The following is a 25,178-nucleotide window of genomic DNA, read 5'->3' on the forward strand; positions in this document are numbered from 1 at the left end:
ACGGTTTTCCTTGAGTGCCCTGTTCATTTATATTCTTATGCTTTCTTGTATTGAGTGAGTGGTCTCAATTTACAGGAGCACCTGGTGTTGTTTCAGTGCCTTAGTGCGACATTTCATTCATTTGTCAAAACTCAATATGGGTTGCCCTGATTCTGTAGTTTGCAGAAACACCCCATATGTGGTCATAAACTACTGTTTGGCCAAACGGGAGGACATAGAAGGAGGGGAACACCATATGGGTTTTGCAAGGCAGATTTTGCAGGACTGGTTTTGTTTATACCATGTCCCATTTGAAGCCCCCCGTTGCACCCCTAGAATATCAATTTCAAAAAAGTGACTCCATCTAAGAAAGTACACCCCTCAAGGTATTCAAAACTGGGTTTACAAACTTTGTTAACCCTTTAGGTGTTCCACAAGAGTTAATGGCAGATGGAGAAACAATTTAGACATTTCAATTTTTGGGAAAATTTTCCATTTTAACCCTTACTTTATTACTGGGAAAAATGGGTTAACAGCCAAACAAAACTCAAAATGGGTTGCCCTGATTCTGTAGTTTGCAGAAACACCCCATATGTGGTCATAAACTACTATTTGGCTAAACGGCAGGACATAGAAGAAGGGGAACGCCATATGGTTTTTGGAAGGCAGATTTTGCAGGACTGGTTTATTTACACCATGTACCCTTTCAAGCCCCCTGATGCACCCCTAGAGTAGAAACTCCATAAAAGTGACCCCATCTAGGAAACTACGGGATAAGGTGGTTGTTGTTTTGGGACTATTTTAGGGGTAAATATGATTTTTGGTTGCTCTATATTACACTTTTTTGAGGCAAGGTAACAAAAAATGTAAATTCTAAAATTGTTTCTACATTCGCTATTTAGTTTTGTGGAACACCTAAAGGGTTAACATAGTTTGTAAAGTAACTTTTGAATACCTTGAGGGGTGTAGTTTCTTTGATGGGGTCACTTTTTTGGAGTTTCTAGTCTAGGCTACATCAGGGGGGCTTGTAATGGGACATGGTGTCAAAAAAAAAACTGTCCATCAAAATCTGCCTTCCAGAAACCGTATGGCGTTCCCTTCGTTCTATGCCCTGCCGTGCGGCTATATAGCCATTTACGACCACATATGGGGTGTTTCTGCAAACTACAGAATCAGGGCAATAAATATTTAGTTTTGTTTGGCTGTTAACCCTTGCTTTATTACCGTAAAAAATGCTTCAAATGGAAATTTTGCCCAAAAATTGGTGTTTTGGCACTGTTTTTATTTTATATTTTTAACGCTGTTCATCCGAGGGGTTTGGTCAAATGTTATTTTTATAGCGACGACTTTTACACATGCGACGATGCCCAATGTGTATGGCTCTCAGACTTTGGAGACACTAAGCAGGCATCCTCAAACTGCGGCCCTCCAGATGTTGTAAAACTACAATTCCCACCATGCACTGCTGATAGCTGTAGGTTGTCTGGGCATGCTGGGAGTTATAGTTTTACAACATCTGGAGGGCCGCAGTTTGAGGATGCCTGCACTAAAACTAATATTTTTTGGGGGGAAAAAAAATTGTTTCCGTGTCTCCAAAGTCTGAGAGCCATAGTTTTTTATGTTCTCTAGTGGACTGTGGGGGATTATAAAAATGTAGTACTCCATGGAAGTGTGATACTCCCTGAAGCAAGCGATAACGCAGAGGTCCAGATGATCGGGGCAAGTGTCACACTGAGTGGTGGTGTCCTTCCGTATCCCCCTCTTGTGACACACTCTGCATCTTTTTGGGTTCGTCCCTTCTTTCCAGTATGGGGGACCACACCTGGAAAGTGTTGGCCAGGGACGACCCGGGCGCCTCCAATTCCTGAGGTACTCCGGCCTGCTCTTTCCCGATCCGAAAAGATCAGGGCCTTGAGGACTGCCTCATAGAACTGGAGGAATGTCCCTGTGCTGCCAGCACTTCGGGATAGTACAAAAGAGTTGTACATGGCAACCTGCACCAAGTAGACCGCAACTTTTTTGTACCATGCACGGGTTTTGCGCATGGCATTATATGGCTTGAGGACTTGATCAGAGAGATCAACTCCTCCCATATACCGGGGGGGGGGGGGGGCTGGTGGTGGGGGGCAAGTGGCAGGGGGGTCTGGGGTCTGAAAGATGGAACAAAGAAAGTTTAGATAAAAGTTCATTTTTTTATTTTTTTTCCTAACTTACTTTTCCCTTCTTTCCCTGCCTAACAGTGCCTCTCCCTCACTGACCCTAACCTACCTGGATGGCGATGGGTGCAGGAGGGTGATGGATTACGATTCAGGGGGACACAGGAGCTGGTGCTGGACGGTGCTGCAGGGTGCTCGTGCAGAACAGGAAGAGGAGGGGAGAGAGGAGCGCAGGAAGTTTGAATCTCGCGCCTCTCTCCCCTGCACCAATCAGCACCCTCGACAGCGGCATTCAGCACCAGGGCTAGCACCGCCTCTCCAAATGCACGGACTGTGATTGGTGGTGTGTAATCACGCCACCGATCGCAGTCTTTTTCCGGTTCATCGGGTCACCGGAGACCCGAATGGACCAGAAACGCAGAAAACCGCAGCGTTGTTACAGGATGCCGGCTGAATGATTTCAGCCGGCATCCCGTACCGATTAACCCCCGCGGCACCGGAATCGCGATTTAAAGCCATGACGTACCGGTACGTCATGGGTCCTTAAGGACTCGGGAAACATGCCGTACCAGTACGTCATGCGTCCCTAAGGGGTTAAGGTCTCTATACTGACAGGGAGTGTTCCACAGGATTGGCGCATAGCAAATGTGGTGCCAATATTCAAAGAGGGTCCAAAAACAGAGCCTGGAAACTGTAGGCCGTTAAGTTTAATATCTGTCATGGATAAACTGTTTGAAGGTTTTCTAAGAGATGCTATTTTGGAGTACCTCAATGAAAATAAGCAAATAACACCATGTTATCATGACTTCATGAGCATGGATTCATGAGAATGCTTGGACTGGGGGAAAATGTCTGTATGTGGGTAAGTAACTGGCTCAGTGATAGAAAACAGAGGGTGGTTATTAATGGTACACACTCAGATTAGGTCCCTGTCACTAGTGGGGACCTCAGGGGTCAGTATTGGGCCCTATTCTCTTCAGTATATTTATTAATAAAAGGATACTATATAGATACTGCAGAGGACAGTATACTATATATATATATATATATATATATATATATATATATATATATATATAAAAAAGAAAAACAATGGCGGCACCGGAATACAAAAAGGGTGCTATGTCCAGGGATGTAGCAGCTTACCCCATCAATAGGAAACGAAAAAAGGACAGCACTCCAAGTAAAAGTGATGATGATTTAATCACCCATGTGCAGGCAACGTTTCAGCTCATACAAGACAAAGGCTCTTGTATGAGCTGAAACGTTGCCTGCACATGGGTGATTAAATCATCATCACTTTTACTTGGAGTGCTGTCCTTTTTTCGTTTCCTATATATATATATATATATATATATATATATATACAGTACAGACCAAAAGTTTGGACACACCTTCTCATTCAAAACTATGAATTAACACATGTGGAATTATATACATAACAAAAAAGTGTGAAACAACTGAAAATATGTAATATTCTAAGTTCTTCAAAGTAGCCACCTTTTGCTTTGATTACTGCTTTGCACACTCTTGGCATTCTCTTGATGAGCTTCAAGAGGTAGTCACCTGAAATGGTCTTCCAACAGTCTTGAAGGAGTTCCCAGAGATGCTTAGCACTTGTTGGCCCTTTTGCCTTCACTCTGCGGTCCAGCTCCCCCCAAACCATCTCGATTGGGTTCAGGTCCGGTGACTGTGGAGGCCAGGTCATCTGGCGCAGCACCCCATCACTCTCCTTCATGGTCAAATAGCCCTTACACAGCCTGGGGGTCCGTTTGGGGTCGTTGTCCTGTTGAAAAATAAATGATGGTCCAACTAAACGCAAACCGGATGGAATAGCATGCCGCTGCAAGATGCTGTGGTAGCCATGCTGGTTCAGTATGCCTTCAATTTTGAATAAATCCCCAACAGTGTCACCAGCAAAGCACCCCCACACCATCACACCTCCTCCTCCATGCTTCACGGTGGGAACCAGGCATGTAGAGTCCATCCGTTCATCTTTTCTGCGTCGCACAAAGACACGGTGGTTGGAACCAAAGATCTCAAATTTGGACTCATCAGACCAAAGCACAGATTTCCACTGGTCTAATGTCCATTCCTTGTGTAATTTAGGCAAAACAAGTCTCTTCTGCTTGTTTCCTAGCAGATATTCTACCATGAAGGCCTGATTCACACAGTCTCCCCTTAACAGTTGTTCTAGAGATGTGTCTGCTGCTAGAACTCTGTGTGGCATTGACCTGGTCTCTAATCTGAGCTGCTGTTAACCTGCGATTTCTGAGGTGACTCGGATGAACTTATCCTCCGCAGCAGAGGTGACTCTTGGTCTTCCTTTCCTGGGGCGGTCCGCATGTGAGCCAGTTTCTTTGTAGCGCTTGATGGTTTTTGTGACTGCACTTGGGGACACTTTCAAAGTTTTCCCAATTTTTCGGACTGACTGACCTTCATTTCTTAAAGTAATGATGGCCACTTGTTTTTCTTTACTTAGCTTCTTTTTTCTTGCCATAATACAAATTCTAACAGTCTATTCAGTAGGACTATCAGCTGTGTATCCACCTGACTTCTCCACAAGGCAACTGATGGTCCCAACCCCATCATTTATAAGGCAAGAAATCCCACTTATTAAACCTGACAGGGCACACCTGTGAAGTGAAAACCATTTCAGGTGACTACCTCTTGAAGCTCATCAAGAGAATGCCAAGAGTGTGCAAAGCAGTAATCAAAGCAAAAGGTGGCTACTTTGAAGAACCTAGAATATGACATATTTTTAGTTGTTTCACACTTTTTTGTTATGTATATAATTCCACATGTGTTAATTCATAGTTTTGAAGCCTTCAGTGTGAATTACAATTTTAATAGTCATGAAAATAAAGAAAACTCTTTGAATGAGAAGGTGTGTCCAAACTTTTGGTCTGTACTGTATATATATATATATATATATATATATATACATACACACACTATAGAGGACAGTATACTGCTACAGAGGGATCTGGATAGATTGGAGGCTTGGGAAGAGAAGTGGCAGATGAGGTTTAACACTGACAAATGTAAAGTTATGCACATGGGAAGGAATAATGCAAGTCACCCGTACATACTAAATGGTAAAACACTGGGTAACACTGACATGGAAAAGGACCTGGGAATTTTAGTGAACAGCAAACTAAGCTGTAAAATCCAGTGTCAGGCAGCTGCTGCCAAGGCCAATACGATAATGGGTTGCATCAAATGGGGCATAGATGCCCGTGATGAGAACATAGTCCTACCACTTTACAAATCATTAGTCAGTTCACACATGGAGTACTGTGTACAGTTCTGGGCTCCTGAGAACAAGGCAGACATAGCAGAGCTGGGGAGGGTTCAGAGAAGGGCAACTAAAGTAATAACTGGAATGGGTGTGTGAGATGGGGAAACAGCTCTCCTTATCTGAACACTGTGTTTTTAAATTAAATGTTCTGGACTGACATTCTACTATTTGGCCACAAGATGCTGCTGTTTCCTAACACAGCTACAGACTGCACATATATCTCCATATTCATGAGAGAGGCAGAGATTAGACAAGGTCTGGAGAGGAAGAGAATAGACAGAGGAGCCATTTTAGAGGGAGGTGAAGCTAAGGAGCTGTGTGAGCAGATAATCTGACGGCATCCAGGTGTGAGAGAAACCCTCAGATACCAGAGTTGCAGCTGAGTGAAGCTGATCGTGTCCAAGACCCTGATCCTGTCCAGAGGAAGGAAGATTGCGGCCAGGGAACCTGATGAGAGCAGAGGAACAAAGCAACATACACTGTGGTACCGCATGCTTGTTGGAGAGATGTTCGTTCTGTTCAGAGTCACCAGCGGATGCAAAGCAGACTCGGGTCTCTCTGATCAAGTCCTCAAGCCATATAACGCCATGCGCAAAACCCGGAAATTGTACAAAAAAGTTGCGATCTACTTGGTGCAGGTTGCCTTGTACAACTCTTTTGTGCTGTTCCGGAGCGCTGGCAACACAGGGAAATTCCTTCAGTTCTATGAGGTAGTCCTCAAGGCCCTGATCTTTTCTGACTTGGAAAGAGCAGACAGTAGTACCTCGAGAACTGGAGTCGCCCGGATCGTCTCTGGCCAACACTTTACAGGTGTGGTCCCCCATACTGGAAAGAAGGGACGGACCCAGGGACGAAAGGACACCACCACTCAGTGTGACACGTGCCCCGATCATCCGGGCCTATGCATTATTGGTTGCTTCAGGGAGTACCACACTTCCATGGAGTACTACATTTATAATCCCCTTCCCCAATTTAGCCACTGACTATCGAAAAAAAAATGGTTCTCAGACTTGAGACACCCCCAAAAAAATTTTTTTTCAAAAAATGATATTTTGTAAAACTAAAATAAATAAAAACAGTTGACATATTAGGTATCGCCGCGTCTGTAAGAATCTCCTTTATAAAAATACCCCATGACCTAACCCCTCAGATTAACACAGTCAACAAATAAAATAGTGCAAAAAAAGGTATTTTTTTGTCACCTTACATAACAAAAAGCGTAATAGCAAGCGATAAAAAAGTCATATAGCCCCCAAAATAGTGCCAATAAAACCGTCCCCTCATCCCGCAAAAAATTTGCCCCTACCTAAGATACTTAATATTTATTAGCCTGATTCTGCAGTTTACAGAAATGCCCCATATGTGGTCGTAAACTGCTGTATGACCAAACGGCAGGGCGCAGAAGGAAAGGGACGACATATGGTTTCTGGAAGGCAGATTTTGATGACTTTACACCATGTCCAATTTGAAACCCCCCTGATGCACCCCTAGAGTAGAAACTCCATAAAAGTGACTCCATCTAAGAAACTACACCCCTCAAGGTATCCAAAACTGATTTTACAAATGTTATTAACCCTTTAGGTGTTCCTCAACAGTTTATGGCAAATGGAGATGACATTGCAGAATTTCTATTTTTGGTAACCTTACCTCACAAAAATGTAATATAGAGCAACAAAAAATCATATGTACCCTTAAAATAGTCCCAACAAAACCGCCACCTTATCCCATAGTTTCCAAAATGGTGTCACTTTTAGGTAGTTTCTACTCTAGGGGTGCATCAGGGGGGCTTCAAATGGGACATGGTGTAAATAAACCAGTCCATCAAAATCTGCCTTCCAAAAACCACACGGCGCTTCTTTGCCTCTACGCCCTGCCGTGTGATCGTACAGTAGTGTACGACCACATATGGGGTGTTTCTGTAAACTACAGAATCAGGGCAATAAATATAGAGTTTAGTTTGGCTGTTAACCCTTGCTTTGTTAGTGGAAAAAATTGATTAAAATGAAAAATGTGGCCAAATATTTAAATTCTGAAATTTCATCTCCATTTGCCAATAACTCTTGTGGGGCACCTAAAGGGTTAATGATGTTTGTAAACTCAGTTTTGAATACCTTGAGGGGTGTAGTTTCTAGAATTGGGTCCTTTTTGGGTGGTTTCTATTATGTAAGCCTCACAAAGTGACTTCAGACCTGAACTGGTCCCTAAAAGTTGGGTTTTTGAAAATTTATGAAAAATGTCAAGATTTGCTTCTAAACTTCTAAAGCCTTGTAACGTCCCCAAAAACTAAAATGTCATTCCCAAAATGATCCAAACATGAAGTAGACATATGGGGAATGTAAAGTAATAACTATTTTTGTAGGTATTACTATGTATTATAGAAGTAGAGAAATTGAAACTTGCAAATTTGCTAATTTTTAAATTTGGTATTTTTTTATAAATAAAAATTATTATTTTTTTACTTCATTTTACCAGTGTCATGAAGTACAATATGTGACGAAAAAACTATCTCAGAATGGCCTGGATAAGTCAAAGCGTTTTAAAGTTATCTCCACATAAAGTGACACTGGTCAGATTAGCAAAAAATGGCCTGGTCCTTAAGGTGAAATATGAAGTTAAAGGGCATCTGTCAGCAGTTTTGTACCTATGACACCGGCTGACCTGTTACATGTGCACTTGGCAGCTGAATGCATCTGTGTTGGTCCCATATTCATATGTGTCCTCATTGATGAGAAAAATGAAGTCTTAATATATGCAAATGAGCCTCTAGGAGCAACGGGGGCGTTACCGTTACACCTAGAGGCTCTGCTCTCTCTGCAGCTGCTGCGCTTTGATTGACAGGACCAGATAGCAATCCTCATCTAGACTTAGTAAGTATTGCCATAAGTAAACAAATGCAAGAAACTTTTACTTGACTTTTTCAATTCCTTTTGTGATGTGGTCTTACACTCAAATTTAGTATTGCTCCATCAGCACAATAAAGGGGAACAGTCAGATTCCCAGAACATGTCTGTTTTAGTAAATACTTGCATTCCCCCATGAAAAGTATGGCACAGCATCCTTTCTTATAACTTTGCTTTGTGCTATTACTTTGTTATTCCTACTAGAAATGTATGGCCAAGCTGAAAACTGCCACTGTTCAGTCTGTAGTAGCAATTCTAGGGCGTTTAGGGACAAATGCTATGGACAAGAGTAAGGGTACGGCCATGAGTTCATGTTTCTGGATGCGAGATCGGAAGCCAAAATTGGCTGTGGATCATAAAAGAAGATAAATTATTAAGGACAGATACGACTTCTCCCCCTTTTTGGAATCCACTCCTGGATTTGGTACCAAAACTGAATCCAGAAGCAAGAACTCGTGGCCGTACCCTAATGGAAACACCCAGTTGTCAATTGATTCATACATCGTCAGGAGGAATAACGAAGGTACAGCACAATACACCGTTTTGAGATGCTGCAGAATTATTATATCATGGAAAATAGAAACATTGACATTGATTACATGAAATTTTTGATAATATAGAAATTATATAGAAATTTACCCACGTGGATTTTTAAGGAAATTTCCTCGCTCATAGTAACAAAAATAGACATTTTACAATTAATTTTCAATAGGATTTTCATCAAGGAAAGGTACAGTAATTAAAGGTGATGATTATTTTCAGACTCCAGCCTGACATTATCATGTATTGGAGCGTGATGGATGTCGGGTGAATAATTAATCATCCATTTTTTCCTCATTTACCTGAACATTTGCATATGTCAGCGTTAAAAATGAAACTGACACATCAAACGTTTAATCTCTTAATCAGCTTTCAAGCTCCATCCAAGATCTGACCTTCAATATTTCTAATTATAAGTATTGACATTACAAGTTTCTTTCTTCTTTTATTATATTAGAACACATTTTATTATTGGGTTTCATTTTAGACTAGAACTGCTTCCTGCAATGCTGATGAAGCAGAGCCGACTTTGTCATACTGTAGGTGGATGACATTATTTTAGTTCCTAATCCATATATAGCAGCAACATATCCTGCGGCGCTGTACAGAGTTCATCTCTCACCAATTAAAATTCCCTAGGAAACCTGTGCAAACATAAGAAGAACATACACCTCTATGTAGACGCTGCCATTGGTCAGGTTCAAAGCCAGGAACCAATTCTGCAATATAAGGCCTCATGCACACGACAGTGTTTTTTCAAAACGGGGTTCCGTTGTTCCGTGACTGTTTTTTCTTCCGTGTGTCTTCCTTGATTTTTGCAGGATCACCAGACCAGAAAAGTGAAAAAAAAATCTAAGTCAAGTTTGCCTTGAAAATGATAGGAAAAAAACGGACACGGGTCACGGACGAGGATGACAATCTTGTGTGTCTCTGCGTGTTTTCACGGACCCATTGACTTGAATGGGTCCGCGAACCGTTGTCCGTGAAAAAAATAGGACAGGTCCTATTTTTTTGACGGACTGGAAACACGGATCACAAACGGTGCATTATCCGAGTTTTCAACTGACCCATTGAAAGTCAATGGGTCCGCAGAAAATCACGGAAAACGGAACAACGGACACGGAACACAACAACGGTCGTGTGCATGAGGCCTAACCGTGCTAACCAATGAACCACTGTGCCGCCCCTAGACTTAAAGGGGTTTTCTTCAAATATCCAAATAGGGAACTCTGACTTAATAGACACGGAGTGTCCCTCTATCTGAAGGATCTAGGACTGGTGCCATTAGAAAGTGTAACTTGTCTTGCAAAAAAACAAGCCCTATGTGGTTATGTGAATGGAAAAATAAAAAAAGTTATGGCGCTGGGAAGGTAGGGACTGATAAACGCAAAAGTGAGTGGAAAAAATAATCTATCTATCTGATATCTATTATATTTATCATCCATCTATCTATTTGTCTATATATCTATTTATCTATTATATCTAATTTGTAATAAGTTTGCATTTGACATGATATTGCTCAATATAGAGTTTCTCCAGAAAGAGATTTTGTCTCTACAGGATGCTTTACAGACAACTACAGTGGCATTGAAAGATTTATTGCTGGCTGCAGAATTTGATGTATATGTTGCGTCTTGCACACCACATTTTGAGAAATTAAGAGCTGAACTGCAAGATAAAAAACGCCAAAAATGGTCACGCGACATGGAGGACTACACACGTGGATTCATATACGTATGGCAACGTGATCCTAAGAATTCTAGAGGAGGTGATAGGAGACAGATTTATCCCTCTGATAAAAGACATACACGATCCCAATCTCAAAACAAGAGTCAGGAACGTGTAGATGTTAACCAGCAAGCAACATATCCGAAATCTTTTTTAGGACTGGGTACGGATCCTATAGAACCAGGAGGGGCGGTAAGCGCCACCGGAGATGGCGAGGACAGAAACAAAAACCTCAGACCTCAGCGCCAGAAAATAGTGAACAAAAAGAGGACACAGTGGTAAATATCTCCTCTACGGTATTGGATGATGCACAACTATCAGTCTTGAACAAGGGCCTGTCTTTTTGCCCTGTGTCCAAGACTGATTGGTTTAACATTGAGCTGGACTTACATAGATTCTTGCGTAGTATCAAATTCAAGATTTGGTTTGCCACACAAAACCAAACTGTGAGAGGTGAAGGCGATAGACCAACAGAATTGTCTTTACATAATACAGGTCTATATGTTAAAAGTAATTTTAACCCTGTGATTGATCATCCTGCTGTTGATGCCTTTTTTCTAGCCATACGGAGGGACCTCAATGAATTAAAAAGGGTTTCTGAGTATAATGATCTCAGATTTGCTAATATCACCTCTGATGAGATGACTGCGATGTGCTATCTGGCCTCCGACCACAGCCTCACCATCAAGTCTGCGGACAAGGGTGGTGGGGTCGTGGTTATGGACACCAGTGAGTACATCCAGGAGATCTATGGCCAACTTGACGACACACAGGTGTATAAACGGGTCGCACAGGACCCGAAATTTGGCTTGCTAAGGGAGCTAAGAGATATTTAAATCAAGCCCGTGAGGCGGAGATTATTGATGACAAGTTGTTTTGCTACTTGTATCGGGATAAGCCCTGTACGCCTCTGTTATACACCCTGCCAAAAGTACACAAGGGGGTTTTGCCCCCCCCTGGCCACCCAATTGTATCTGGGAGGGAGTCCCTTTTTTACAATGTGGCGATTTTCCTCGATAAAATGTTGCGCCGTTTTGCCATCTCCACTAGATCATTCATCAGAGATACGGGTGATTTTTTGTCTAAGATAAATGATCTTGAGGTCCCTGTCGGCTCGGCTCTTGTGTCATTCGACGTGTGTAGTTTATACACGTCGATTGACCATGAGCTTGGCCTACAGGCTGTTAAGGCATGCCTTAGAAGTTCTGATTATTCTGAAATTTGCCCAAAGATTTTTACTCTCATTACTAAGATTTGTTCTGACGAAAAATTATTTTCTTTTTCAGGACGATTTCTTTGTTCAGTTGCGTGGAACCGCGATGGGGTCCAACGTGGCGCCCACTTATGCAAACATCTACATGGCCCACCTTGAGGAGTCGTCGATTTATGGCAGCCACCACTTCAGACATGTTCTGGGGTGGTGGCGCTATATCGACGATATCTTCTTGGTGTGGACGGGCGACACGTTGGACCTCCTTGCGTTCCATGCTTTTCTCAACGAAATCGACCCCACTGTGAAATTCACTATGGTGCAGTCCATAGATAAACTACAGTTCCTGGATACAGAGGTCCGGATCATGGGACGAGGCTTGAGTACAGATTTATTTGTCAAACCCACTGACCAGAATACTCTGTTACGATATGACAGCCATCATCCTCGTTCCATGATCCGGTCTCTACCTTACAGCCAGTTCCTACGAGTACAACGGATAGTTAAGGATAGACAAGTGAGACATACTAGATTTCATGAAATGAGTCAGAAATTTGCCATACGTGGATATCCGAAAAAACTGATCAGAAATACCATTGATAGAGTGGGGAATCAACCCACTAATACTACTGTTCAGACTGATCCCCAATGTCCACGTATTCCCTTCATCTCCCATTTCTCGACTGATAGCCCGCAAATCGCGAGTGTCATTCGGAGACATTGGAGGCTGATTGGGAATAGTTTTCCCCAAGTTGCGGAATTTAAATCACCCCCTCTTTTCTCCTACCGGAGAGGACGGAATGTGGGTGATAGACTTGGTAAAGGCGGATGTGCGCAGTGCCAGGATCAATGTGAGGACAATGTGTGGTTCCACCCGCACTGGCTGCTACCCTTGCTATCATTGCATAAATTGCAAACTTATGATCAAAGGAGATACATTTTTAAATCCGACCACTGGTGGGATGATGAAGATCACTCAATTCTTGACTTGTGACTCATCCTACGTGATCTACCAACTGACCTGCCCGTGTGGGAAGTGGTATGTTGGTGAGACCACGTGGGATGTAAAGACACGATTGAATCAACATAGCTATTCCATCAGGAAAGAAAATATGGATTTACCGGTGTCCAAACATTTCAAAGAGGCAGGGCACACACAGAATGATCTGAGATTTCGCATTTTGGAGCAGGTAGAATTGGGGAGGCGTGGTGGAGATAGACAGGCTCTCCTTAAAAAGCGCGAGTTATACTGGATTTATACGCTAATAACGTTATGACCTAATGGGTTAAACGTGGACTTTAGGGTGGATTAGTGTAGTTTGGCCCTGGCACTGCCCTAATCCTATGCCTTTCTCTCCTTTGCTGGATCCGTATCCCTTGCTGTAGGTTAAATGCACATGTGTGTATTTGCATTTGAATTATTATTTCCAATCAAGTATTCATTTTTATGAGAATCGCTAAAGTTTTCTCTTTCTTTGTTTTTAGATTTATTTTGATCTCACTGCCTTGATGGAGGCGCTGCATGATGTGACGTTCATCCTGGTTCCGGTTGGCTCCCCAATTTCTATTCACTTTACCCAATTAATATATGTCTGGATCATTGCTATACTACTTGTGCGGAATTTGTTGTACACTGTGCTGGATGCCTACACATACAGTTCATATATGGATTCTTCATTTACTTGTCCGTGGTACCTGCATTATCATGGTTATCCCCTTTTTTGTCTGAATTGGATGCTTATATTTTATCTATAGGTATTAATGTTGTCATCTTATGAGAGATCTGTGGCGTTCCGTGGGGATCCCCTTGCGATGAAAGTTTTTTCTCCCATTTTTTACGCCGAAATCTCATTATCATGAACTGTCATCCATATGGTGACATTCTTATATATTAAGAAAAACTTTTTCCATAGTTTAGATTTTGGGTTTATGGGACACTGTGCCCGGCTATCATACGTGCTGTGTCATGTGGATCGCCGAGCGACATTGCCCTAGGACCCAATTTTTCAATAATATCGGGTTCCATGGATTAGTAGCTCCATTCTGATGACTTTGATCACGTGGTGTCTGTTGGGCGGCACCCAGTACCGTTCTGACATGCGCACATTGCATTTGAGCCAGTTTCGCCCATCTTAGCTGTGGGTGTTAGTCAGCCTCTTGAGGACGGAGATACCGCGAGATTTGGTATTTTCGCGCATGCGCTGATCACGTTTGGTATTTTCGCGCATGCGCTAATCGTGTATGGGGACGCCAAGGAGCACAATCAACGCCAAACATGCAGCTGCCCACCTGACAGTGAGTTTTTAAATTCACCTCATTAGGGTAATCACTGACACTCATTATGATATATTTCATATAAATCACGATATGTGGAACTAATATTTTATCTGTTTGATGCACTGTTTTTGCCAAATGATGGCAATCTGATATATGTATTTTTTATAATCACATGTATTGCCCGATCACTGTATATTCACTGTATGATGTTCAATTGATGTTAATTTATTTTTGATTGATGCTCTTATTTAAAGTGTGTCTGTAACACATGTGCACTGTGCTTGATAAAGACAGCAACAAGCTGTTGAAACATCGCCTTATTTTGGGTCCAAATAAATCTTCATCATTTGAATTGATTTGGAGTGCTGCTGGCTATTTTCTACTTCTAGTACATTGGACCTAGGTGCTGGTCCACACTGGCCGGACGTGCACCCCCTGCATATACAGTGTGCTGCTTCCTCATTTTCTCCAAGTTATCTTTCTTCTATCTATCTATCTACCTACTTATACAGGGGCGTAGCTAAAGGCTCATGGGCCCTGGTGCAAGTAGGGTTGTAGTGGGTATCGAATTATCGATACCCAATCGATACTTTTGTATCGGTATCGATTCGATACCGGGATTTGACATTTACCGATACTAGGCTGCACAGTGTTGACATTTACCGATACTACTGCGCAGGCTAGTATCAGAGAACATGGCGCACGCTGCTTTCAGCGTGCTCCATGTTCTCCTGAGCAACACAGAGGAGAAGGAGTCTCTCCCTCTCTCCCCCCTGTGCCGCTGCTGCCAATAAGAAAAGAGAGGGTGGTGCAGTGGCAGCTGCAGTGGCAGTGGCAGCTTCTGATCGGAGCCCCAGCAGTGTAATTGCAGGGCTCCAATCGGTTACCAAGGCAGTCAGGACGCTACTGAAGCCCCTGCTGCCATGGTAATCTCCCTGCTGCTGTTGTACTATGCATAGGGCAGCAGGGAGGGTGTGAGGTCCTATTCACCCTAATAGAGCTCTATTAGGGTGAATAGGACAAGGGAGGAAAAGATCCTAGGTTCTAGTCCCTAAGTGAGCTAATAGTTATTAACCGTCTCCGGACTGCCTAAAGCAGGATTGCGGTCCGGAGGCGGTCGATTCATTCCACCTTGACGCGCCGGCGCGTCATCTCGCGAGACGCAAGATTTACTGTGAACGCGCGCACACAGGAGCGCGCGTTCACAGGATCGGGAGGTAAACGAGTGCATGTACAGCCTGCCAACGGTGATTATTCGCTGGCAGGCTGTAGATGCGATTTTTTTAACCCTTGAAAGGTATATCAGACGCTGTTTTGTTAACAGCGTCTGATATACCCGCTACCTGGTCCTCTGGTGGTCCCTTTTGGTTGGATCGACCACCAGAGGACACAGGCAGCTCTGTAAGTAGCACCAAACACCACTACACTACACCCCCCACCCCCTGTCACTTATTAACCCCTTATTAACCCCTGATCACCCCATATAGACTCCCTGATCACCCCCCTGTCATTGATCACCCCCTGTAAGGCTCCATTCAGATGTCCGTATGTGTTTCGCGGATCCACAGATCCGCGGATCCGCAAAACACGGACATCGCGGATCTGCAAAACACAGACATCGGCAATGTGCTTTCCGCATTTTGCGGATCCGCACATTGCCAGAACTACATAGAAAATGCCTTTTCTTGTCCGCAATTTTTAGACATTTCTATTCCAGACTTCTTCTCACGCTTTAGGGCCCCTAAAATGCCAGGGCAATATAAATACCCCACATGTGACCCCATTTTGGAAAGAAGACACTCCAAGGTATTCCGTGAGGGGCATGGTGAGTTCCTAGAATATATATTTTTTTTGGCACAAGTTAGGGGGAAATGATATTTATTTTTATTTTTTTCTCTTACAAAATCATTTTCCGCTAACTTGTGCCCGAAAAAATATATTATAGGAACTCGCCATGCCCCTCACGGAATACCTTGGGGTGTCTTCTTTCCAAAATGGGGTCACATGTGGGGTATTTATACTGCCCTGGCATTTTAGGGGGCCTTAAAGCGTGAGAAGAAGTCTGGAATCCAAATGCCTAAAAATGCCCTCCTAAAAGGTACTCATTGGAATTTGGGCTCCTTTGTGCACCTAGGCTGCAAAAAAGTGTCACACATGTGGCATCGCCGTACTCGGGAGAAAGAGGGCAATGTGTTTAGGGGTGTATTTTTACATATACCCATGCTGGGTGAGAGAAATATCTCTGTCAAATGACAACTTTGTATAAAAAATGGGAAAAGTTGTCTTTTAGAGAGATATTTCTATCACCCAGCATGGGTATATGTAAAAATACACCCCAAAACACATTGCCCTACTTCTCCTGAGTACGGCGATACCACATGTGTGACACTTTTTTTGCAGCCTAGGTGGGCAAAGGGGCCCAAATTCTAAAGAGCACCTTTAGGTTTTCACAGGGCATTTTTGACACATTTGGATTTCAAACTACTTCTCATGCATTAGGGCCCCTAAAATGCCAGGGCAGTATAAATACCCCACAAGTGTCCCCATTTTAGAAAGAAGACACCCCAAGGTATTTTGTGATGGGCATAGTGAGTTCATGGAAGTTTTTATTTTTTGTCACAAGTTAGTGGAATATGAGACTTTGTAAGAAAAAAAAAATCATCATTTTCCGCTAACTTGTGACAAAAAATAAAAACTTCTATGAACTCACTATGCCCATCAGCGAATACCTTAGGGTGTCTACTTTTGGAAATTGGGTCATTTGTGGGGTGTTTCTACTGTCTGGGCATTGTAGAACCTCAGGAAACATGACAGGTGCTCAGAAAGTCAGAGCTGCTTCAAAATGCGGAAATTCACATTTTTGTACCATAGTTTGTAAACGCTATAACTTTTGCGCAAACCAATAAATATACACTTATTGCATTTTTTTTATCAAAAAACATTTAGAACAATAAATTTAGAGAAAAATGTATAAAAAAAGTAGTTTTATTTGAAAAATTTTACAACTGAAAGTGAAAAATGTAATTTTTTTGCAAAAAAATCTGTAAATTTAGATTAATAACAAAAAAAGTAAAAATGTCAGCAGCAATGAAATACCACCAAATGAAAGCTCTATTAGTGAGAAGAAAAGGAGGTAAAATTCATTTGGGTGGTAAGTTGTATGACCGAGCAATAAACCGGTAAATATAAAATAATATTTTAAAAAATCTCCTATGGGGTGAACGTCGTAACAGAAAATAAATAAATAAAAACTGCACGATTCGCAATTTTTTTGTCACGTTGTCCCCCAAAAAATTAGGATCGGACTGTTCGATTATAGGTCGGACGTTCCATAAAATGCAGAATGCACGCTGCTTGTTCTTTTTTTTTCTTTTTTTGTGGTATTGAATGGTATCGAGTATCGCAATACTTTATTATGGTATCGAAATTGAATCTAAATTTTGGTATCGCAACAAACCTAGGTGCAAGAGTCCAGCTTGGGCCCCCCTTCCCCCAGAGCCCCTAGCCTTTTTGCCTCCTTGGTGAAAAAATTGAAACAGCACCTCCCCTATGCCAAATTCTCAACCTAACCCCTTTCCTCCAGCCCTACTGTTAAAGGCATACTTGGAAAACATTACATACAGCACTACAGAGCATACAGGGTAATACAGCACTGCATATCTTACATCCAGTGATGTCTCTTCTCGGATGTAGATATTCTTTTTCCTCATCTTCTCTATTCGGACCAGACCACCATGATGATTTCTTTCAGCCTTCTTTTGTCTCTCCAGAATTTGACAAACAGACATCTTAGTTTCCTACTTTTCCATCATTCTCCCACCATCTGAACATCCCATCCTGCCAACTCCAATACTGTGCCCGCTGTGCCCCCCAAATACTATACTGCAGAAACTGGCCCTTTGAAACTACTAGTAACACACAGATAGTGCCCCCTTTAGTAATAAAGTGTCCTAATAGTATAACCATAATGCCCCCTAAAAATAATTCGGCTAAGTTGATACTGTGCCTTGGTGCCCCCACAGTAATAGCAATCCCCAAAGTCCCACCAATATTAATAATCTGCCAGAGTGCACTTAGTGTTAACACTGTCCCCAATAGTAATAATGTTCCCCTTGTTCCCATACTAGTAATCATGTTCCCCATAGTCTCCCAGTAGTAATAATTTTCCTTTATAACATGTGCCAGTATAAAAATATCCACTTATGGTGTGCAACAGCACAAAAAATACTCCCTTATAATGCATGCCAGTGCAAAATATGCCTCCATATAATGGATGTCAGTGCAAAAAATGCTTCTATATAATACGCGCCAGTGCAAAAAATTCCCCCTTCTGTACGCTGCCCGACTCAGGCGGCAAGATGTTGATTACGTCTGCACCGGCCTCTTATAGGTTACAGGAAATAGGCCTGAAGCCTGTAAGAGGTAATGACAGGGAGACATCGCTGCCGTGCCTTTCCACAGCATCTAACTGTATCGCCATCCTCAGAACATAATTGGCGGTGCACCACTGTCAATGAGCCCCCCATTATAATGACCAGCTGCTGTCCCAGCTGACCTAGATTAGGGGCACTGATCCAGAAATGGTTCAAGACATTCTCCACCACCATGACTTGTAATAAAATCAGAGTTTATTTGAAGCACTTTAAAACGGCCTACAGCCAGTGTTTGAAGTCCTATTTTATTACCCGTCGTGGAGCAGGATGCTAAAGAGCCACAGGTGATGGTCTGAGGCACAGGAGAGGCTTGCAGCTGCGCATGTCACAGGCAGTGTGTAAACTCCAGAAGGTGCTAACTAAATGAAATACCACCTACTATTCCTCTACAAATGGTTAAGCAGCATATCCAGCCCCGCCACCTCCGTATGTGTGCTATTAGAAAGGAATAACTGTGCTTGTCATAGAAACACATAAAAAAAGAAGAGTACTTTGGGTTAAATCATAGCGGCTGATGGCACATGTCTGCAGAAGAAAACCACTTGAGTTAATGGAAGGACAGAGAATGGATGTGATACAGTGAATTATATTGAATTATTGTATTGTTGCTGCAAAGAAAAGTTGTAGTGACCAGAAATGTCTCCGTACTTCAAAACTTAGGCGCAAGGCAACCATTATGAAATATATAGACAGTATATATGTACAGATATATATAAATATCAGGCCAATGAATGCACAGGAACACCTTTTTCATATTTTTCATCCTCCTGCATCCTTACAGAATCAGTGTTATTTAAGGCTTAGCGGTTTGTGTCCAACTGAGAAAACATATCATTCTGACAGCTGTGACACAGTTGGATGTGCAACTTCTCAACCTGCTTTTCCTTTGGCTCCGTGTATTGTTCAGTGTTTAATTTATAGAGCCGCGGAGTTAGAGAGCGACTCCTTTCTCGGGTGGAAAAAAGGAGAAAAAAAAAAAAAACTTTTTGGAAGGTTCAACTATAAAACTGTATATAAATGTTATATGGCGTCTTAACTTTCCAATTTCGGAGCCAGGCACAGTAAATTCACAGATTTGTTCGCTTGTGTTGGTCTCAGCCTTGTCAAAGTAGAAATCATATATTTTTCAGATTACGGCTAACTGAGTATCATATGCTCCGTTAATAGATAAAGCAGTTGGGCCTTATGGATCTGAAGCACAGCTGGAAAAGTCTTATTTTTTTTGTGCTTCTTTTTACTTTGTGGCTATAAAAAGTATCAGTTGTGATCCGACCAGCAAGCAGGAGGGAGTGAACTATAGGGAAGGTGCAGAACAAAAAGATACAATAGGTACAGTATATATAATGGTGGAAAAATGTGAATTTATGTTAAAAAAAAAAGCAAGCCATTATAAATAAATGATTTTAAAAAATATATAATTTAATAATCTTATAAAAAAGCAAAAAATAATAATTTCAAAATTCAAGAAAATATAAAGTTTGGCATTAGCTAAATGAGTAGTGTATGCTCTGTTAAGAATTATTGGTCTGAGGCACGGCTAAAAAATGTTTTTTCCCTTTATTCTGTATTATAAAAATCTATTTTGAGATCTGCGGTTTGAACTATAGGCGGGCTCGGACTGGCCCACAAGGGAACAGGAGAATTCCCCAGTGGTCTCCTGAGAAAAGGTGAGCCCCTAGTCTCCCACACCCTGCCCAAGTGGCACAAGGCACAGTAGACTGACGGCAACACATGCAGATAGGCAGCGCATGTCAACCAGCCTGTATCCATAAAAAAAGTGAATAGATTATTATTATTATTATTTTTTTTATATTTTATTGTTATAATACAAAAATGTATATCCATATTACATTTGCAATATTATAAAATCCATAAGTCCGTCAATTCTGATTTATGAACATGATTGACAATAGTTTCATACAAATGTCCAGAATTATGTAAACATTAAAAATCAAGTGGAGATCTCTTGCTGGAAAGGATAGCAGGATTCGCCCGACATCCAAAGCTTAATAAAGCGGATGGGCAAAGCATCTCATTTAACCTAGTATTACCTATGAGGGGCAGGGATCTGAGGCCCGCAGCCCAGGTGGCCGCCAGGCAGCGAGCGCGCATCGCGTACGCCCTCCCCCGAGCACGAGTAAGCGCGATCGGCCAGATTAACACTCTTGTGGCCAATCACCTGGTGCTCACATGCACCGTACGAGGCGGGCCTACGGCGATCTTTAATCGCATACATTTCGTAAAACAAAGAAAGGGTGTCCAGCAGTCTTCTATCGCAGTGGTAGAAAAACCCACTCGCATATTTTACTGCCTCATCCCCATGTAGTTAAATTGAATATTAATGCCGTGATTAACCGTTACTCACATGTATTCACTTGGGGTCTCCTGTGCCAAAGGACTCGGATCGAGTATCGCTCGGCAATCGCCGGCAATTAAAGAGGATGTAGACAAAAAACACAGCCCAAGACCGATTCTGTCCCATTGGAAGAACACATAGTAGGACCCATACCACACATATGTCATATCGCTGCCCACAGTCAAAACTCATGTCTGACAGAAAGAGCCGCACCACGGGTCCCGCCCGATACCCGGACGACCCGGAGTCCCGAGCCCCGGACCCCCGCCCCTATACTGCTCAGTATTGTGAATAGATCAAAAAATGTTTTGCTGTTATTTAATGCCGGAAAGTCCTGCCATCCTCCAGCGTTCCAAGAGATACTCTCCAGTACTCCAGTATGACTTCACATTCTTCTCCAATACAATACACATAGAAGAGACCAGACTAATAGGATCTTCGCCAGCCCACCCCACCCACCCTCCCCCCCACCTTGCAGGAAAAGAAAGAGAAGAAAAAAAAAAAGAAGGGAGGAAAAAAGGGGAGAGGGGTCCTGATTAATTAACCATGTCCTAGTCTTTCCACAATTTATTCCACTTTAAGTAGGATCCTCTTTGTTTGTACAAAATCTTCTCGTAGCTTTTCACTTTCTCAACCAGACCCAGCCAGTTATTACAGTCTGGAGCGGAAGAGGAAAACCATAATCTAGTGATAAGGAGCCTAGCCAAAAACATAACCTTGATCAGCAATCGGCGTTTAATAGGCTGATAATTGACCTCCGATAAATCTCCCAGGACCCATATCCTGGGGGACAAAGGGACAACAATGTTAAGTTTACGAGCCAGGTTATTTTGGACCAGACTCCAGTATCTACTCACCATTGGGCAGTCCCAGAACAGATGTAAGTGATCTGCCTCGGAATCGCCACAACGTGGGCAGTCAGAGGAGGCCCTAAATAGATTATTTAACTGTCCAGTTTATTATAGATACATCAGGTGGCTGAGATGACTTGTAGGCACAGAGGCAGAAGAGCTAGTATCCTCTTTCCCCTCCTACTCAAGACTCACTTCAGAGTGACCAAGGTTTCCTCCATACAGGGAAGGTGCTGAAACCCCGGGAGCTTCAGAAGCTGCATCTGAGGTGTTAAATGCCAGTGATCAAGAAGAATATTAACTCCAGTTTATGCGGTGTAATAGATTTCATTTAATTAGAGATGCGGCATATCATAAACGTGACGTTTCGGCCACAATCCGGCCTTCATCAGACTGGTGCCGCTGGAAAGACTGCTCAGATAGAGGGTGTTATGTGAGAATCGCAGACGACATCTGCTGGTGAGTAAAGATTACGCCTCAATGTCTTTCCAACGGCACCGGTCTGATGAAGGCCGGATTGTGGCCGAAACGTCACGTATATGATATGCCGCATCTCTAATTAAATTAAATATATTACACTGCATAAACTGGAGTTAATATTCTTCTTGACGAAACGGGGTGGGAACCCGATTTCCAATAGCGTACTAACAACAGAGTGCCACAAAGTTTTTTCTTCAAATGCTTGTGATCGGCGATATCACCAATCACAGACATTAGCTCCGGGTGTTTAAAACAGCAAAAATCCGTTAGTTATGGCACCTGCTGTGATAGCGGCCACATGCCATTTTTAACCTCTTCAGGAGACAGGGCGTACTGGTAAGCCCTGATGTCCTGGTACATAAGCAGACACCTTGGCTAAATGCGTGGGGAGGTCTCATGACCCCCCCCCGTATCGGAGATCGCCGCAAACCGCAGGTCAATTCAGACCTGCGGTTTGCGGCTTTACCTGCGGTTTGCGGCGGCGATCGGTGGTGCCAACGGGTCCCCATACGGCTGTAGGGGGGACCCGATGGCATGGAAGGCCTCGCGCTGCCTTCCGGTGACGAGCCTGTGAGATCCAGCCCCCTGGATCTCACAGGCCGGAAGCTGTATGAGTCATACACACAGTATTATACAGCCAATGCATTACAATACAGAAGTATTGGAATGCATTGTAAAGGATTAGACCCCCAAAAGTTCATGTCCCAAAGTGGGACAAAAAATAAAGTTTTCCCCCCCAAAAATAAAAAATTTCAAGTAAAAATAAACAAAAAAACTTAATTTTCCCCAAATAAAGTTAAAAAAAATTGGTAAAAGATAGGGGAATTAAAAAAAAAGTATACATATTAGGTATCGCCGTGTCCGTATCGACCATCTCTATAAACATATCACATGACCTAACCCCTCAGATGAACACCGTAAAAAAATAAAAATAAAAATAAAAACTGTGCTAAATAAACAATTTTTTTGTCACCTTACATCACAAAAAGTACAACAGCAAGCAATCAAAAAGGTGTTTGCCCACCAAAATAGTACCAATCTTACCATCACCTCATCCCGCAAAAAATAAGCCCCTACCTGTGACAATCGCCCAAAAAAAAAAAACTATGGCTCAGAATACGGAGACACTAAAACATCTTTTTTTTGTTTTAAAAAAGCTGTTAATGTGTAAAACTTACATGAATAAAAAAAAGTATACATATTAGGTATCACCATAAAAATATCACATCAAATTATGGCTCTCAGACTATGGAAACAGTAAAACATGGGTTTTTTTTTGCTTCAAAATGAAATCATTGTGTAAAACTGACATAAATAAAAAAAAAGTATACATATTAGGTATCGCAGCGTCCGTAATAACTTGCTCTATAAAAATATCACATGACCTAACCCCTCATGTGAATACCGTAAAAAAAAAAAGGTGTCAAAAAAGCCATTTTTTGTCACCTTAATTCACAAAAAGTGTAATAGCAAGCGATCAAAAAGTCACACTCACCCCAAAATAGTGCCAATAAAACCGTCATCTCATCCCGCAAAAATCATACCCTACCCAAAGTAATCGCCCAAAAACTGAAAAAATTATGGAAACACTAAAACATGATTTTTTTTGTTTCAAAATAGAAATCATTGTGTAAAACTTACATAAATAAAAAAAAGTATACATATTAGGTATCGCCACATCCGTGACAACCTGGTCTATAAAAATATCACATGATCTAACCTGTCAGATGAATGTTGTAAATAACAAAAAATTAAAATGGTGCCAAAACAGCTATTTCTTGTTACCTTGCCTCACAAAAAGTGTAATATAGAGCAATCAAAAATCATATGTACCCTAAACTAGTACCAACAATACTTCCACCCTATCCCGTAGTTTCTACTCTAGGGGGTGCATCAGGGGGGCTTCAAATGGGACATGGTGTCAAAAAAACCAGTCCAGCAAAACCTGCCTTCCAAAAACCGTATGGCATTCCTTTCCTTCTGCGCCCTGCCGTGTGCCCGTACAGCGGTTTATGACCACATATGGGGTGTTTCTGTAAACTACAGAATCAGGGCTATAAATATAGAGTTTTGTTTGGCTGTTAACCCTTGCTTTATAACTAGAAAAAAATTATTAAAATTGAAAATCTGCCAAAAAAGTTAAATTTTGAAATTGTATCTCTATTTTCCATTAATTCTTGTGGAACACCTAAAGGGTTAACAAAGTTTGTAAAATCAGTTTAGAATACCTTGAGGGGTTTAGTTTATAGAATGGGGTCATTTTTGGGTGGTTTCTATTATGTAAGCCTGCTATTATGTAAGATTTGCTTCTAAACTTCTAAGCCTTGTAACAACCCCAAAAAAATAAAATATTATTCCCAAAATGATCCAAACATCTTTTATCAGGACGGCGAGATGACGTGAGCTTTGAGCCGCGTACCTGGTCTGGCTGTCGTAACTGCTCTCGCTCCCGCTCGCTCTCGGAGGACGCCTGGCTGCCGCTGCTGGGCGCGGATGCTCCGCTCTCCTGTTTCGCCCCTGGACCCGGCTGCCTCTCTGCTTCGCTTCCTGTCCTTGCTAGCTGCTGTCCTGCCGTTTCACAGCTCTCCCCGCCGCTGCACCATCTGCTCCTCCGGACCTCCACCTTCCGCCTTGTTGCTCCTGTCTGTCATTGGATTGCCTGATACCTGGACGGATCCCTTGCTGCCATCCCACATCCATACTGCCGCTTCCCCTTTCCTACGGTTCCGAACGGTTGTTGCAACTACGGAGGGGGTCTGGACTAAGGCACTGGACACGTGAGAAGTGAGGTTGATTTATTTTTTTTTCTATTTGTCGTACTGCTGATCCCCTCGCCTCATTATCATAAGGAAAACATAACTGTTCTTGAAAAGTTCGGGTTTGCCTACTGCCGTTTTTCGCCCCTCTTCTCCTCCTCTGTGGTGCCTACTGAGGGGGCAATATTGGAACCAACAGGGGGGAAAAAGG

The sequence above is a fragment of the Bufo gargarizans genome, chromosome 3 (assembly GCF_014858855.1).
Source record: "Bufo gargarizans isolate SCDJY-AF-19 chromosome 3, ASM1485885v1, whole genome shotgun sequence".
Lineage (NCBI taxonomy): Eukaryota > Metazoa > Chordata > Amphibia > Anura > Bufonidae > Bufo > Bufo gargarizans.